At 37.2% G+C, this 17,119-nt stretch overlaps 1 protein-coding gene across 2 annotated transcripts in view; it reads right to left on the bottom strand.

Moving 5' to 3' along the window:
* Positions 1 to 17,119, bottom strand: part of LOC115935973 (outer dynein arm-docking complex subunit 2-like) — a 130,496-nt gene that overhangs the window by 103,410 nt on the left and 9,967 nt on the right. The gene's annotated exons all lie outside the window — the stretch shown is intronic.

Genomic DNA, 17,119 nt, shown 5'->3' with positions numbered 1-17,119 from the left:
GAGCAAAAACAGAATTCTAGCACAGAAGACCTGTGCTAGAAATGTCAAATAAAATTATTCTGTCGGGAGTAATACCATGCCAGACAGAAACACGGATCTATTCAAAAAATTAAAAGCTGCAGAAATGGTAAAAATAAATATACAAGACTTTGTGTAATTTTTTAATCATTCTAAAATATAATTGACTGTCTAAAGCAAACATAGTAACAACGTTTTGAGGGGTTTATGACATGTAGAAATAAAATGTGTGAAAACAATAACACAAAATATAGGGAGGGGTATTCAAGGAATATTGTTGTAAGTTTCTTAAACTATTTGTGAATTTTAGAATTTTACTTAAAGGAGACATGGTAAGTCTGAGATATATATTATAAGCCAGAGGGCAGCTAAGAAACTTTTAATAAGAAATATAAGCAGTAAATTAATAGCATAAATAAAATGGAATCATTTTAAAAAGCTCAATTCAAAACGGGCAGAGTAAGGAAAAAAACCACAAAGAACAGATGAAACAAATAGAAAACAAGTAGCAAGATAGTAAATTTAACTGTATTAGTAGTTACATCAAATGAAAATGGTTTACACACATCAATTAAATGAGAAATCATCAAATTGGATGAAAAAGGAGACCTATTTGTGGCCTAAAGAAACTATTTTATATATAAAGATACAAATACATCAGAAGTAAACGGCCAGAGAAGAATAGTTCATGCAAATAATAATCAAAAGAAAGCAGGAATGGCCATATTAAAATCAGACAATATCGACTCCAAAGCAAATAATATTAACAGGGACAAAGAGGAGCACACATACTAATAAAGGATCAATTAGCACACAATTGTAAATGTATATTCACCAAACAACAGAATTTCATAATATATGAACGAAACACAGAGCTAAAAGGAAAAGTAGATAAATCCATAATTGGTAGACTTCAAAACTCTCTCAGCAATCAATAAAATGAGCAAACAAAAGATCAATAATGATATAGAAGACCTGAGCAACACAATCAGACAACTTGACTTAATTGACATTTAAAAGACACACAACTCAGTAACACCAGAATACACAGTCTCTTCAAATGTGCAAGGAAAAAATCACCAAAATAGCCCATATTCTGGGCCATAAAATGAACATTAACAAGTTTAAAGTAACTAAAGTCATATAAAATATCTTCATACATTGGAATTGAACTAGGAATTAGTAAAAGAAAGATCTACAGAAACTCCTCATATATATTGAATAAAAACATCATATATCAAAATCTGTGGAACACAGTTTATATACAATGCTCATAAAGAAATTTGCAGGCCGGGCGCGGTGGCTCACGCCTGTAATCCCAGCACTTTGGGAGGCCGAGGCGGGCGGATCACGAGGTCAGGAGATCGAGACCATCCTGGCTAACACGGTGAAACCCCGTCTCTACTAAAAATACAAAAAATTAGCCGGGCGTGGTAGTGGGCGCCTGTAGTCCCAGCTACTCGGGAGGCTGAGGCAGGAGAATGGCGTGAACCCGGGAGGTGGAGCTTGCAGTGAGCCGAGATCGTGCCACTGCACTCCAGCCTGGGCGACAAAGCAAGACTCCGTCTCAAAAAAAAAAAAAAAAAAAAAAGAAATTTGCAGCATGAAATCTTATGTTCAAAACGACTAAATAAAGAGACTGAGACAGGCAGATCACTTGAAGCCAGGAGTTCGAGACCAGCCTGGCCAACACAGTGAAATCTCATCTCTACCAAAAATAAAATAATTTATTTTGAGTTCAGGGGTACATATGCAGGTTTATTATACAGATAAACTCATGTCACAGGGGTTTGTTGTACGGATGATTTCATCATTCAGGTACTAAGCCTAGTACCCAATAGTTATTTTTTCTGATCTTCTCCCTCCTCCCACCCTCCATCCTTAAGGAGGCCCAAGGGTCTATTGTTCCCCTTTGTGTCCATGTGTTCTCATCATTTAGCTCCCATTTGTAAGTGAGAACATGTGGTAATCGGTTTTCTTCCTAAAGAGGACATGATCACATTCTTTTTTTATGGCTGTATGGTATTCCATGACATATGTACCGCATTTTCTTTATCCAGTCTACCACTGATGGGCATTTAGGTTGATTTAATGTCTTTGCTACTGTGAATAGTGCTGCAATGAACTTATGTGTGCATGTGTCTTTATGTGATGATTTATATTTCTTTGGGTATATGCCCAGTAATGAAATTGCTGAGTTAAATGGTTTTTCTATTTTTAGCTCCTTGAGGAATTGCCACACTGCTTTCCACAACGATTGAACTAATTTACACTCCCACAAGTGTATAAGCATTCTCTTTTTTCTGCAACTTCACCAGCATTTGCTGTTTTTTGACTTTTTCATAATAGCCATTCTGACTAGTGTGAGATGATATTTCATTGTGGTTTTGATTTTCATTGCTCTAATAATCAGTGACATTGAGCTTTTCCCACTTGTTTATTGGCCACATGTATGTCTTCTTTTGAAAAATATCTGTTCATGTCCTTTGACCACTTTTTAATGGGGTTGTTTTTTTCTTGTAAATCCATTCCTTATGTACACTGGATATTAAACCTTTGTCAGATGCATAGTTTGCAAATATTTTCTCCCATTCTGTGGTTTGTCTGCTTATTCTGTTGATAGTTTGCTGTGCAGAAGCTCTTATGTTTAATTAGATCCCACTTGTCAATTTTTGCTTTTGTTGCGATAGCTTTTGGCATCTTTTGTCATGAAATCTTTGCCAGTTTCTATGTGAAAAATGGTATTGCCTAGGTCATCTTCCAGGGTTTTTATAGTTTTTAGTTTTACATTTAAGCCTTTTATCCCTCTTGAGTTGATTTTTGTATATAGTATAAGAAGGGTCCAGTTTCAGTCTTCTGCATATGGCTCATCAGTTATCCCAGCACCATTTATTGAACAGGGAGTCCTTTCCCCATTGTTTGTTTTTGTCAGCTTTGTTGTAGATCAGATGGTTGTAGGTGTGTAACCTTGTTTCTGGGCTCTCTATTCTGTTCCATTGGTCTATGTGTCTGCTTTTTATGCCAGTATCGTGTTGTTTTGGTTACTGTAGCCCTGTGGTATAGTTTGAAGTTGGGTAGCGTGATACCTCCAGCTTTGTGGCTTTTGTTTTGTTTTTTGTTTCTTTTTTTTTTTTTGCTTAGGATTGCCTTGGCTATTCAGGTTCTTTTCTGGTTCCATGTGAATTTTAAAATAGTTTTTTCTAGTTCTGTGAGAATGTTGTTGGTAATTTGACAGGAATAGCATTGAATCTATAAATTGCTTCAGGCAGTATGGCCATTTGAATGATATTTATTCTCTGAATCCATGAGCATAGGATGTTTTTCCATTTGTTTGTGTCATCTCTGATTTCTTTGTAGTGTTTTATAATTCTCATTGTAGAGATCTTTCACCTTTCTGGTTAGCTGTATTCCTAGGTATTTTACTCTTTTTGTGATAATTGTGAATGGGATTGCATTCCTGATTTGGCTCTTGGCTTGGCTGTTGTTGATGTACAAGAATTCTGGTGACTTTTGTACATTGATTTTGTATCCAGAAACGTTGCTGAAGTTGTTTATCAGCTAAAGGAGCTTTTAGGCTGAGGACGCCTTGTTTTATATGCTCCAAGTAAAACATTATTTACAACTGAATTCATCAAAATTTCTTCAAATGCAAATATGACTACATTAAATTAAATGTATCCTGACATTTTTAAAAAACTAGAGAAATAAGTCAATAAAACCCAAAATTAAGATACATAAATATCAAAGTAAAGTAGAAAAGATAAAAATTAAAGTTAGTTCCTTGAGAAAATTTAGTAAATCTATAGTCCTATAGCTATAGGTGGATCAAAATAAAAAAACCACAAATGACCAATATTAGGAATGAGAGAGGTAACAATGACTACAAATTCTACAGATATTAAAAGGTCAGTAAGAGAATACTATGAACGAGTTTATGCCAATAAATCTGATAACTTACACAAAATGAACAAATTCCTTTAAAGACAATCTAATATACCAAAGCTCCCTCAGGAAGAAATACATAACCTGTATAGTGCCATAACTATCAAAGAAATTGAATTTGTACTTAAATTTTTCCCATAAAGAATATTCCAGTCCCAGATGGCTTTCACCAAACTTTACTACTAAACATTTAATAAACCTACCAAACATTTAATAAACAAACAATACTAATTCTATACAAACTCTTCCAAAAAAATTGAAGAGGAGATGAAACTTTCCAAATCGTTCTATAATGTCAGTATTACTTCAATACCAAAACCAGACAAAGATACTAAAGAAAACTACACACTAATAACCTTATGAATATAAGTGCAAAACTTCTTAACAAAATCTTAGCAAATTAAATCTGATAATGTATATAAAAGATACAAGTGGGGTTTGTCTCAGAAATGTAAGGTTGGTTTGTCACTTGAAAAATTAATCAATGTAATTAATCACATTAACAAACTAAAAGGAAAAAAACAAGATTCTCTCCATAGTACACAAAGAAACATTTGATAAAATCCAACATTCATTCCTAATAAAAGTTCTCAGTGACTCAGAATAGAAGCCTTAACCTTGTAAATGGTTAGCATCAAACTTAACTGAAACATTTCCCTTTAATATCAGGAACAAGAGATCATTTCTATTCAATTTTTTACTGGTGGTTCCAGCTAGTGCATTAAGGAAAAAAAAGAAATAAAAATAAGTTGAGATTGGGAAGGAAGAGTTGAGATTAGAAAGGAAGAAGTAAGAAAATGATCTTTATTCACTGACAATAAGATCATCTACATAGACAACCCTCTGGAATGTACAAACAAGATACCAGAACTAATAAGTGAGTTTAGCAAAATTTCAGGATATAAAATCAGTATGCAAAAATCAAGTGTATTTTTATACAATAGCAACAAATGATTAGAAATGGAAAATTTTAAACTCATTAACAATAGCCCCAAAATATGAAATACAGATAAGTTTCAAAAGAGATGTATAAGACCTGTATAGTGAAAGCTACAAAACATTAGTGAGAGAAATTAACTAAGACCTAAATAAATGGAGAGACATACTATGTTCATGGATTAGAAAATTCAATATTGTTAAGATGTCCATTTTTCCTAAATTCGTCTATAAATTCAAGGCATTATCATCAGTCATAATTCCATCAGGTATTTTTTTAAGAAATTGACATGCTGGCTCTAATATTCTTATGGACTTGCAAAAGACCTAGAATAGCCAAAAAACTTTTTAAAAAGAACACCATTGGAGGATTTAAACTACCCAACTTCAAGACTTATCATAAAGCTAGAGTAATCAAAACAGTGTGGTGTTGGTGTAAAAATAGAGAAATCAAAGTTACAGTAGGAAGTGCTCAGAAATACATTCACAGACAAATAGACAACTAATTTTTGACAAAGTTATAAAGGTAATTCAGTGGAGAAGCAATAGGTTTATTTTTGACAAATGATGCTGGAACAACTAGGTAAGCAAAAGAAAAAAATGAACTTTGATCCATACCTCATATACACAAACCAAATTAAAGTTAATCATAGACATAGACTGGAAAGGTAAAACTGAAAAACCTCTAGAAGAAAACATTGGAGAAATTCTTCATTATACTGGGTTTGGAAAAGCATTATAAGATAAAACAGTATAAGGAAAAAATAAGTTGTACTTTATCAAAATTGAAGACACTTGTTGTTTGAAAGACACTGTTTGGAGAATAAAAATATGAGACCCAGATCGGGACAAAATATTTATAAATCATATATCTGACAGAATATATAAGCCAAGAACATATATAAAGATCTGTCGCAACTCAATAAAAAACTGAATAGCCCAATAAAAAAATGGATAAAGAGTCTGAATAGACACTTTACCACATAAGATATGTGAATGGACAATAAACACATGAAAAGATGCAGTCAACAACTGCAAATTAAAACCAAATGAGATACCAGTACACACCTATTAGAATGTCTGTAGTTAAAGGACTGACCATATCAGTTAATGATGAGTATGTGGAAGAACTGGGACTCTCATACATTGCCAACATCAATGTAAAATATTGCAACCACTATGGAGAGCAGTTTACCAGTTGCTTAAAAAGTTAAACATACAACTACCATATGACCTTACCACTTCACTCTTAGGTTTTTATCTAGGCATAATGAAACTATATGATCATACAAATCCTTGTACAAAAATGTTCTTGGTAGTTTTATTTGTAATAGCCCAAAACCTGAAATAACCACACACCCGTTAACAGGAGAGTGGATAAACAAATTTTGGCATATCCATACAATGGAATAATACACATCCATAAAAGCAATAAATTAATGATAGATGCAAAAGCATAGATGAATCTCAAAAACAAACAAAAATCTGCATAAACCATACCACAAAAATTACAGAACACCAAGGAAGACCCTAAAAGCTTCCAAAGAGGGGAAAAAGCCAAAACAAACAGTTCACATGGAAACATAAGCCTTTGAAATGCTAACTAAAAATTAATTTCAAACCATTACTCTAGAAACAACTGAGAGAAAATAATAAAGGTATTCTCTAACATGCGAATCCTCAATTTTTTCCCTCCCATGTGCATCTTTTACTCAGGAGGGTCTAACAAATGATGGGTGCACCAAGAAAAGGAAAACTGGGGCCGGGCATGGTAGCTCACACATGTAACCTCAGCACTTTGGGAGGCCAAGACAGGTGGATCACCTGAGGTCAGGAGTTCCAGACCAGCTTGGCCAACATGGCAAAACCCCATCTCTACTAAAAACACAAAAATTAGCCTGGTGTGGTGGTGTGCACCTGGAATCCCAGCTACTAGGGAGGCTGAGGCAGAAGAATCACATGAACTCGGGAGGCGGAGGTTGCAGTGAGCCAAGACCACACCACTGCACTCCAGTCTGGGTGACAGAGCAAGACTCCGTCTCAAAAAAAAGAAAAGAAAAGGAAAACTGAATAGAAGGCAACTTCCTCAACATGCTAAAGGCCATATAGGAAAATCCCACAGCTAACATCGGGCTCAATGGTGAAAGCCTAAAAGATTTTCAATTAAGATCAGGAGTCAGGCTAGGCATGGTGGCTCACAGCTGTAATCCCAGCACTTTGGGAGGCCGAGGCAGGCAAATTACTTGAGGCCAGGAGTTCGAGACCAGCCTGGCCAACATGGTGAAACCCCATCTCTACTAAAAATCTAAAAATTCGCAGAGCATGGTAGCAGGTGCCTGTGATCCCAGCTACTCGGGAGGCTAAGGCACGAGAATCACTTGAACCTGGGAGGGGAGGTGAAGGTTGCAGTGAGCCAAGATCACATCACTGCACTCCAGCCAGCCTGGGTGACAGAGTGAGACTCCATCTCAAAAAAAAAAAAAAGATCAGGAATCAGATAAGGATGCCTGCTTTCAACACTCTTATTCAACACAGTCCAGGAAGCCCAAGCCACAGTAATTGGTCAAGAAAAAGAAGTTGTAAAAGCATCTAAATTGGAAAGGAAGAAGTAAAACTATCTCTGTATGCAGATGGCATTATCTCGTATGCAGAAAAACCTAAGAATACACACACACACCCATACACACACACACAGAGTTAAATGAAGTCAATGAAGTTGTGAAATTCAATCTTGACTTTAACTCTCAAAAATTAGATCTGATTTCAACACTCAAAAGTTGTATTTCTATACACTAGCAGTGAATAATCAAAAATAAAATTTAGAAAACAATTTCATTGGCCAGGCGCGGTGGCTCACGCCTGTAATCCCAGCACTTTGGGAGGCCGAGGCGGGCGGATCGCGAGGTCAGGAGATCGAGACCATCCTGGCTAACATGGTGAAACCCCGTCTCTACTAAAAATACAAAAAATTAGCCGGGCGTGGTAGTGGGCGCCTGTAGTCCCAGCTACTCGGGAGGCTGAGGCAGGAGAATGGCGTGAACCCGGGAGGTGGAGCTTGCAGTGAGCCGAGATCGCGCCACTGCACTCCAGCCTGGGCGACAAAGCAAGACTCTGTCTCAAAAAAAAAAAAAAAGAAAACAATTTCATTTACAGTAGCATCAAAAATAATAAAATGTTAACAAGTAAATGTTAACGAAGGAGAAAAACTTGTACACTGAAAACACTAAACATTGCTGAAAGCCATTAAATATACAAATAAATGGAAAGCTATCTCCTGTTCATAAACTGGAGGACTTAATATGGTTAAGATGGCAATACTATGTAAAGCAATTCATAAATTCAATGAAATTTCTATCAAAATCCCAATGGCATTTTTTGCAGAAATGTAAAACCAACCCTAAAATTCATATAGAATGTCAAGGAATACCAAATAGCCAAAACAGTATTTAAAAACAAGAACAAAGTTGGAGGACTCACACTTCCTGATGTCAAAACTATTATAACTATAGTAATCAAAACAGTGTGATACTGATATAAAGAAAGACATATAGACCAATGGAAGAGAATTAAAAGTCCCCAAGTAAACTCTTCCATCTATTATCAGTTGATTTTCAACAAGAATGCCAAGACCATCCAAAGGAGAAAGAACAATCTCTTCAACAAATTGTGCTGGGAAAACTGAAAATCCACCTGCAAAAGAATGAAATTGGAGCCTAAATTTCATTAGGCTCCAAATGGACAAAAATCAACTCAAAAGAGATCAAGGGCCTAAATTTAAGAGCTAAAAACTATACAATCCTTAGAGGAAAAACATAGGGGCAAATTTTCATGACCTTGGATTTGACAATGATATGATATCAAAAACACAGGCAACATTAGAAAAAATAGGTAAATTAGACTTCATCAAAATTAAAAATGTTTGTGCATCAAAGGATACTATCAAAAAAGTTAAAAGGCAACCCACAGAATAAGAGAAAAAATTTGCATATCTTCTATCTGATAAGGGGATAATATTGAGTATATACAAAAACTACAACTCAACAACAAAAAGAATCAATTTAAAATATAGGCTAAGGACTCAAGCAGACATTTCTTCAAAGAAGATATACTAATAACCAACAAATACATAAAATTATGGTCTACCTCACTAATCATTATGGAAATGCAAATCAAAGCCGCAATGGGATACCACTTCACACTGACCAAGATGTTTGTAATTAAACAACAACCTAGAAGATAAGAAGTGTTAACAAGGATGTGAAGAAAGTGGAATCTTTGGATAATGCTGGTGAGAATGAAAATGGTGTGGCCCCATGGAAAACAGGTTGGCACTTCCTCCAAAAGTTAAATACAGAATTATCATATGACCCAGAAACTCCACTTTTAGGAAAAGACCCAAAAGAATTGAAAATAGGAACTCAACAGATACCTGTACACCAATATTCATAGCAGCATTATTCACAATACCCAAAAGGTGGCAACAACCCAAGTGTCCATCAAGGGATGAATGCATAAACCAAATGTGGTCTATACATACACAAAATAATATTCTACCATAAAAGAATGAAATTCTGATACACGCTATAGCATGGATGAGCCTTGAAAACACTACGCTAAGTGAAAGAAGCCAGATACAAAAGGGGAAATATTATATCATTCCAGTGACATGAAATATCTAAAATAAGCAAACTGATAGAAATAGCAGATTAGAGTTAACCAGGAAGTCGGTGGAGAAGGAATGGGGAATTATTGCTTAATGGGTGCAGAATTTAAGTTGGGGAGATGAAAAAGACTTGGAGATAGACAATAGTGATATTTGTACAACATTGTGAATGTTGTATGTTCTATGCAAAAGGGACTTTGCATAGAAATTAAGTCAAGGATCCTGAGATGGGGAGACTATTCTGGGTATTTGGAGGAAGCCAAACATAATCACCAGGGTTCTTATAAGAGGAAGACAGGAGGGACACAGGCAGCGACGGGGATATGCTGATGGAAGCAGTGGTCAGAGTGATGTGGGGCCATGAGCCAAGGAGCCATGAGCCAAGAGTCATGAGCCAAGGAACACAGGGGCCTCTAGAAGCTGGAAAAGCAAAGAATAAATTCTCCTTGATCCTCCGGAAGGAATGCAACCCTGCTGATACCTTGATTTTAGCCCTGCAGATTCATTTTAGACTTCTGACCGCTAGAACTGTAAGATAATACATTTGGGTGTGTTAAGCCATTAGGTTTGTGGCAATGTGTTACAGCAGCAAAAGAGGACTCACAGAGGGACTTTATGAGTCCGATTCTGCTGGGTGCAGATAGGGACTGCCCCTATCTCCAGCACTTCAGATAGGAACTGCACATAGAAGACATTTAGTAAATATCTGTGGAATAAATTAATGAATAAAATATTTCTAGGCTTGCCAATGACATGCATTGTGCACAAAATGTATATTTTCTCTAAAATTAAGCTTCTAGAATAATGTCCTTAGAGCTGAAGAGATTTCTTAAAGGCCTGTTACCTAAAGGTTACTCACATCAAGGGCTAGCCATCACACTAAGTGGATGGTGAGAGGACTAAGTAACAGGCTGACCAAATACCAAAGATACCAAGCTACTTAACTAGAGAGAGTGAAACTCCTGGTGAGAAACCAAAGGCGCAGGTGACATTTTTCATTGCTCCCACCAGTTGAAGCCTGTAACTTAACAGAGAAGTCAGAAATAAAATGCCAGCTACATTAACCAGGCATGGTGGCACGTGCTTGCGGTCCCAGCTACTTGGGAGGCTGAGGTGGGAGGATCACTTGAGCCTGGGAGGCGGGAGGATGCAGTGAGCCAACATCACACCACTGCACTCCAACCTGAGTGACAAGAGTGAGACCCCATCTCAAAAAATAAAGTAAAAATAGACTTAAAAAATAAAAAACGCCAGCTATGGACAAGATTTTGAAGAGGAAGTTTCAGTTTTCAGGCTCACAGTTTCTAACACCTGAAGAATGAGCTCTTGGAAAGAAAAATGCTGCACTCACCTTGGGAAGATCAGGAAGAATGAGCTATCAAAAACTCCAGTGACCTGATGGAGACACTTTTAAACCAGAATCGTGGAAGGGAGCTAAAAATTCTGTTTATGCTCTAAAGCAGGAAAGCAGAAAAATGTCTTTTTTCTCTAATCCCCAGTATCGAGTTTAGTGTCTTTTTTTAAGAGACGGGATCTTGCTCTGTCACCCAGGCTGGAGTGCAGTGGCACAATCATAGCTCTCTGCAGCCTCAAACTCCTGGGCTCAAGGGATCCTTCTCTCTCAGCCTCCCAAGCAGATGGGACTACAGCCGCACGCCACCACACCTGGCTGTTTATTTATTGGTCTGTTTATTTATTTATTATTTATTTTTTAGAGGCAGGGTCTTGCTATGTTGCCCAGGCTAGCCTCGAACTCCTGGGTTTGAGTGATCCTCTCATGTCCACCTCCCAAAGTGCTGAGATTACCGGCGTGGGCCACTGCACCTGGCCTCATTTAGTGTCTTATTACTTAATAAATGCATGTCTAAATAGTAATATAGAAAATAAGGCTATATAGCTAAGAAACTATTTAGCAGTTTTCAGGGACAAAAAATAAACAGCTCAGTAACAAAACTTATGGCCACTGACCCTACTACTGTGACTTAGAGATTTTACCAAAATGCAATAATTATTGTCTCATAAAACAATATTATTTTACAGTTTGAGTGTAACCTTAGAGATCATATAAATTCAGCCTTTCATGATATTGATCACAAAACTAAGGTCCAGAGAGGTATGAATTGTGTGTGAATTGCGCACTCTTGCAGGGAAGACAGCCATCGCTCAGGCGACCTGATTTCCTGTCCCAACTCCTACCAGAATATATTTTTATCTCAACACATATATATCACTAAGATTCAGTAGAGTGAGATTTAAAACTAAAATATGGCAATATTATAGCACATTTGATTCAAAAAACATACTGTAGTTCTACCAGAGAAGGAAAAAAAAATCAGGTAATAACATTTTCACAACATGATGCTGAATGTTTATCCAATTTATAAACTTCCCAAGCTACATTAGAAAGAATCAAAGTGCCTTGGTTCTATGTACCACAGATGGTATTGCCATTGAGTGGTGTCATTTGTTCTTAGTTTACAGCAAATTTAAGCTTCATTCTGAGGTGTTTTAGGAAGACTATTAATTTCATCCTGTCTGATAAGAACAAAAGCAATTGCAAATGATAATACAAAGAGACCTATGATTTCCATGAAATGAAAGTAGAACTATTTGACCCCCAGCCCCCACCCCAAAATTAAACGTGGAAAGATGATGACAAATGTTATAACATGATGAAAACACTGGGAATCATTCTAAGAAAAAGACAAATCACGTAACATGAACAGGGCTATGCCCATCTATTCAATTAATAATGATCTGCACAAAAGGACAGAAGGCGGTTGATGAAACATAAAACCTTTCCAGTGTGCGACTAAAATATCAGTTTCAGTATCAGATGCTCGTTAGCCTAATCAGAAAAAGGATGATCAAACTTTTATTGACTGTTGCCCACAGTGCATTTCGAATGTGCAACATCAAATGAGAACTAAAGCCACAAATATAAACATATTGCCATCAATGTCCACAGAGACCAACAAAAAAGGGGTAGTTTATCTACTTCGGCAGAATTTCAGCGTAGATAAAACTTAACTTGTTTTGGAACAAGAGGCCTGAGAAGTCTACCCACAAGGAGAGGCACCCGCCTTTATTTTAAAGTATCCAAGGACATTCCTATTTGGTAGAAACACATCCAGAGACTCCAAGCTCAAATCCTCCAGGATAATCTTGGCCTTACACATGGATGCCCAGACCTGAGTCCTGTCTGGAAGGAAAGTAGCTTCCCCACTTTCAATAAATGTATAATAGTGTACTAACAGCAGAGAAGCCAGAAGAGTGTGCTTGGTCCAAAGGGCAATGAATGAGGTCACGGGGACTGTTTTGATAATAAATTCTTTGGGCAATCGAGAATATCTCTTGTTGACATTACTTGTTGTCGTAGCAAACACTGAGTGGCTACGGGTTACTGAACTTTCTTTGGTTTGGGGAGTACAGCAAGGGGCACAGTCAAGACCTGGATGTTAAAGCATCTGGTATTTTCCATTATGACCAAAATCTCAGCTGTACCCTTTGCCTTCTTCAAGGCAATCTTGGTTTTCATCAGAGCCAGGCAAGCACAGTTTCCTTCAAATACAACAGTAATACCTCTCTCTACCCTTCCAACATCGAAGATATCAATAATGGCAGACACAAAAAGAATGGATTGAGAAATTAGCCCAAGGAAAAGTTGCATAGTAAACGTGACAGAAGTATAAAGATCAAGGGGTAATTGTTTCAAAATGTCCTTCTCAGGAGGGAACATTGTGCATAAACGCTGCATGCAGAGCTGGGCACAGCAGCTCAGGTCTGAAATACCAGCAATTCAGGAGGCCAAGATGGAAGGATCTCTTGAGGCCAAGAGTACAAGACCAGTCAGAGCAACATGGTGAGATCCTGTCTCTACAAAAAAAAATGGAAAAATTGATGGGGCATGGTAGTATGTTTATATAGTCCTGGCTGCCTGGGGGGCTGAGGAGGGAGGATCCATTGAGCCCAGGAGTTTGAGGCTGCAGTGAGCTACGATCATGCCATTGCACTCCAGCCTGGGCAACAGAGCCAGACCCTGTCTCATATAAATAAATAAATAAATAAACAAACAAATAAGTGCTGAGATACAAGAATGGAAATAAAGCAAAAAGAATCTGGACAAGAATAGAGAAGAAACAGCAATAGATTTGAGCGGTGTGTGTCGCAGACCACCTAACTAGGGGCCAGATGTGGTCATTTTTGTGGTTGGAGCACAAAATTCATACAGAGGCAAAACAATTACAATCATGATATTCTTTTCTGTCATCTGCTTTATATGCATTTTTGTAAAAACAGTAATTTTTATATATACACATATATATACACACACACATATATAGAGAGAGAGAGAGAGAAAGAGAGAGAGAGGTAGAGAGAGAGATGGAGTTTCACTCTGTCGCCCAGGCTGGAGTGCAGTGGTGAAATCTCAGCTCACTGCAACCTCCACCTGCCAAGTTCAAGCGATTCTCCTGCCTCAGCCTCCCGAAGAGCTAGGATTACAGGTGCCCGCCACGATGTCCTGCTAATTTTTGTATGTTCAGTAGAGACGGGGTTTCACCATGTTTGCCAGGCTGATCTTGAACTCCTGATCTCTAGTGATCTGCCCACCTCGGATTCTCAAAAGTGCTGGAATTACAGGCACGAGCCACTGCGATCAGCCGAACAGTTATTATATGTTTAATTGGTTTTATGTAGGAGATCATATTTCAAAGGTTAGGAAAAAAAGCTGAACAATACAGAAATGACAAGCACTTCTGGAGAAAGTTACCATTTGCATAGTTATAAATAAAATGCACCATTAAAAAAAATAAGATCTCAGGCCGGGCTCAGTGGCTCACGCTTGTAATCCTAGCACTTTGGGAGGCTGAGGCGGGTGGACCGCCTGAGCCTTGGAGTTTGAGAACAGCCTTGGCAACACGGTGAAACCCCTCTCTACTAAAATACAAAAAATTAGCCAGGCGTGGTGGCGGGCGCCTGTAGTCTCAGCTGCTCGGGAATCTGAGGCAGGAGAATCGCTTGAACCTGGGAGGTGGAAGTTGCAGTGAGCCAAGATAGCGTTACCGCACTCCAGCCAGGGCAAAAGAGCAAGATTCCGTCTCCAGAAAAAATAATAATAATAATAATAATAATAATAAAGATTTCAAACAACTCAGAGAGAAGGCTGACCAATATAAAAATTAAAGAGCTCTTGAAATGCAGTTTAAGAATGGTTTTGCTGCAGTTCTAAAATTGAAATTCTGACTTTATTCTCACAAATAATCCCAAAGGGAAAAAAGGGAAAAGGCATCTACAGGAAGCCTTGGCTAGCTAGGGAACTGTTTTTGATATGATCGGACTTTAAAAGTTCATATCCAGAACAAAGAAGAACAAGGTGGTAGAAAATAGAATGCCTAAGGTGCAAAATAAACTTGAGGCTGGCAAAAAGAAAAATATATATATATATATATATATATATGTACACACACATAATGTTAGCTTATTTATTGTATAATTATGTGTAATGAAATAATACTCTTATACGACTATAATTATGTTCATATAATTTATGCATATGTGTGTGGTATATATATATATTAGCCATGTTTGAATGAGATAGATTGATAGTTCACTGTTTGAGACGGAGCAATTTTTTCTCATCTCAGATTTGAAAGGCTCTAATCTGAGGATAGCACTAATTATTATGAAGTGTCTCCCTTATATTGAGCAAAATCAAAATTCATCATTCCTCACCCCCCCACACCGCCTGCTGCTATCCCAGAAATTGATCAATTTAAATACCAGAAGAGATTTTGCCTACATCAGAGGTCACAAAACCAATGGCTCCTGGCATCTGGCAGGTAATACGGAAGTACCCCACACATTTATAGAAATAAAATTCAGAAGAATATGGATGACCCGGTGTGGTGGCTCATGCCTGTAATCCTAGCATTTTACAAGGCTGAGGCAGGAGGATCACCTGAGGCCAGGAATTTGAGACATAGCAAGACCCTATCTCTAAAAAGTACACATATATATATATATATATACACACACACACACACACATATATATACACATATGGGTGGAAAGACTAGACATAAAGCAGCAATGGATGTTGGCAGTGTAGTGACCTGGATAATGTATACCCTGTCAAAAGAAATTTACCCACAAAAATTAAAAATTAAAATTGTGTTTAAAAACTTTAAATTTAAAACTTAGAAAGATACTGTGTTGGCCAAGCCAAATATCCTCAGACTTCACTGGTGTTTCTGGTTCGCAATCCCTGGTTTAGAGGATTTCTGAGATTCGGAGAGGTTAGGTGACTTGCCCCCAAACCTAGAACCAATCGATAAAAATATGTACAACGAAGATATCAAATCCTAGAAGCAAGTAACTGGCTTACCTAACATAACCTGATTCAAATGCTGAGGGCGCCAAACTTGTGTTCCACTCAAGTGGTTCCACAAAAACAAATTTTGCCTCTTGGGGATGTTTATAGATAAAATTCTCCACAAACAATAATTTCTTTCAATATCGCTTCATTTAGAGGGGTGGTTTCGAGGATTCCAGTTCCATGTCCGGCAGCAGTCCACTGCGTCAATTTCCTCAGAGCCACACCCATGGGATCCGCCAGTGCTCAGACCTGAGCTTAGCACACGCGCTACATCAGAGCAGAAAGAAAAAGAGACAATAGCATCCACCTTTTCCTTGGAACATTTTTCATTCTCAAGACTTTAAACTAGTACTCCCCACCACACATTCTGCTTATTAATCTTGGAAGATTCTTTTAACATTATCTAATTGCTCTTCAGTTCAATGAAGTAGTAAACCAGCACTAGGTAAAACTGACTAGTATTTAAGAACTTTCTGGTATTTGTCTGCTCTGAAATTAATAACTTCTTTCTAATTTTCCTGGGGCCTAAGAGACAGGATTCAAACAGATAGGCATAAAACCAAAACAGAAAACTCCAAGAGTGGAAAAAAAGAAGTGGAAGAGGTTGGCATTAAGGGCTTTTGTTCACAGCTCTGTTGGGAGCCAGCAGTTTCAGGGACAAATGCTCCTTTAAGCCAGGACTCACATTGTTTAGAATTATACTATTAAACTGAATATTGTTATCCTGACTTTCTTATAGTGATAATATCTGCATCATCACAATGATGACTGAAGAACATGATTCTGATAGCTCTGGTTTCCCCAAGTGCCTTCTGAGTTATAAAAAAAAAAAAAGAAATAGAATAAGAACAGTATTGTGAAATATAATTTTTTTCTGAAAATTGATGTAGGAAACATTGATCCTATTACCAGACCATCTGGACAATCCAAATACTATATTCTCTGCCCATATATCCTGCCCAGAATGACATTTTACTGTAATTTGCAACCTTCTTAAGAGTTAATGTGAGAGATGTAGGAATAAGTGAGAGTCTTTCTGCCTTTTTATCTAAATTAGTTACCGGAAGAGTCTAGCAGTAAAATTTAAAACAAATTCAAGTGAAACAAACTTCACATTGGCTAAATAAAAATTAGTCTGTAAAAGAAGATCTTTTAAAAAATAACAGTATCTGTAACATTAAATA

Source organism: Gorilla gorilla, chromosome 8, assembly GCF_029281585.2.
Source record: "Gorilla gorilla gorilla isolate KB3781 chromosome 8, NHGRI_mGorGor1-v2.1_pri, whole genome shotgun sequence".
NCBI classification, from domain to species: Eukaryota; Metazoa; Chordata; class Mammalia; order Primates; family Hominidae; genus Gorilla; species Gorilla gorilla.
This window is presented reverse-complemented; position numbering and strand designations above follow the sequence as displayed.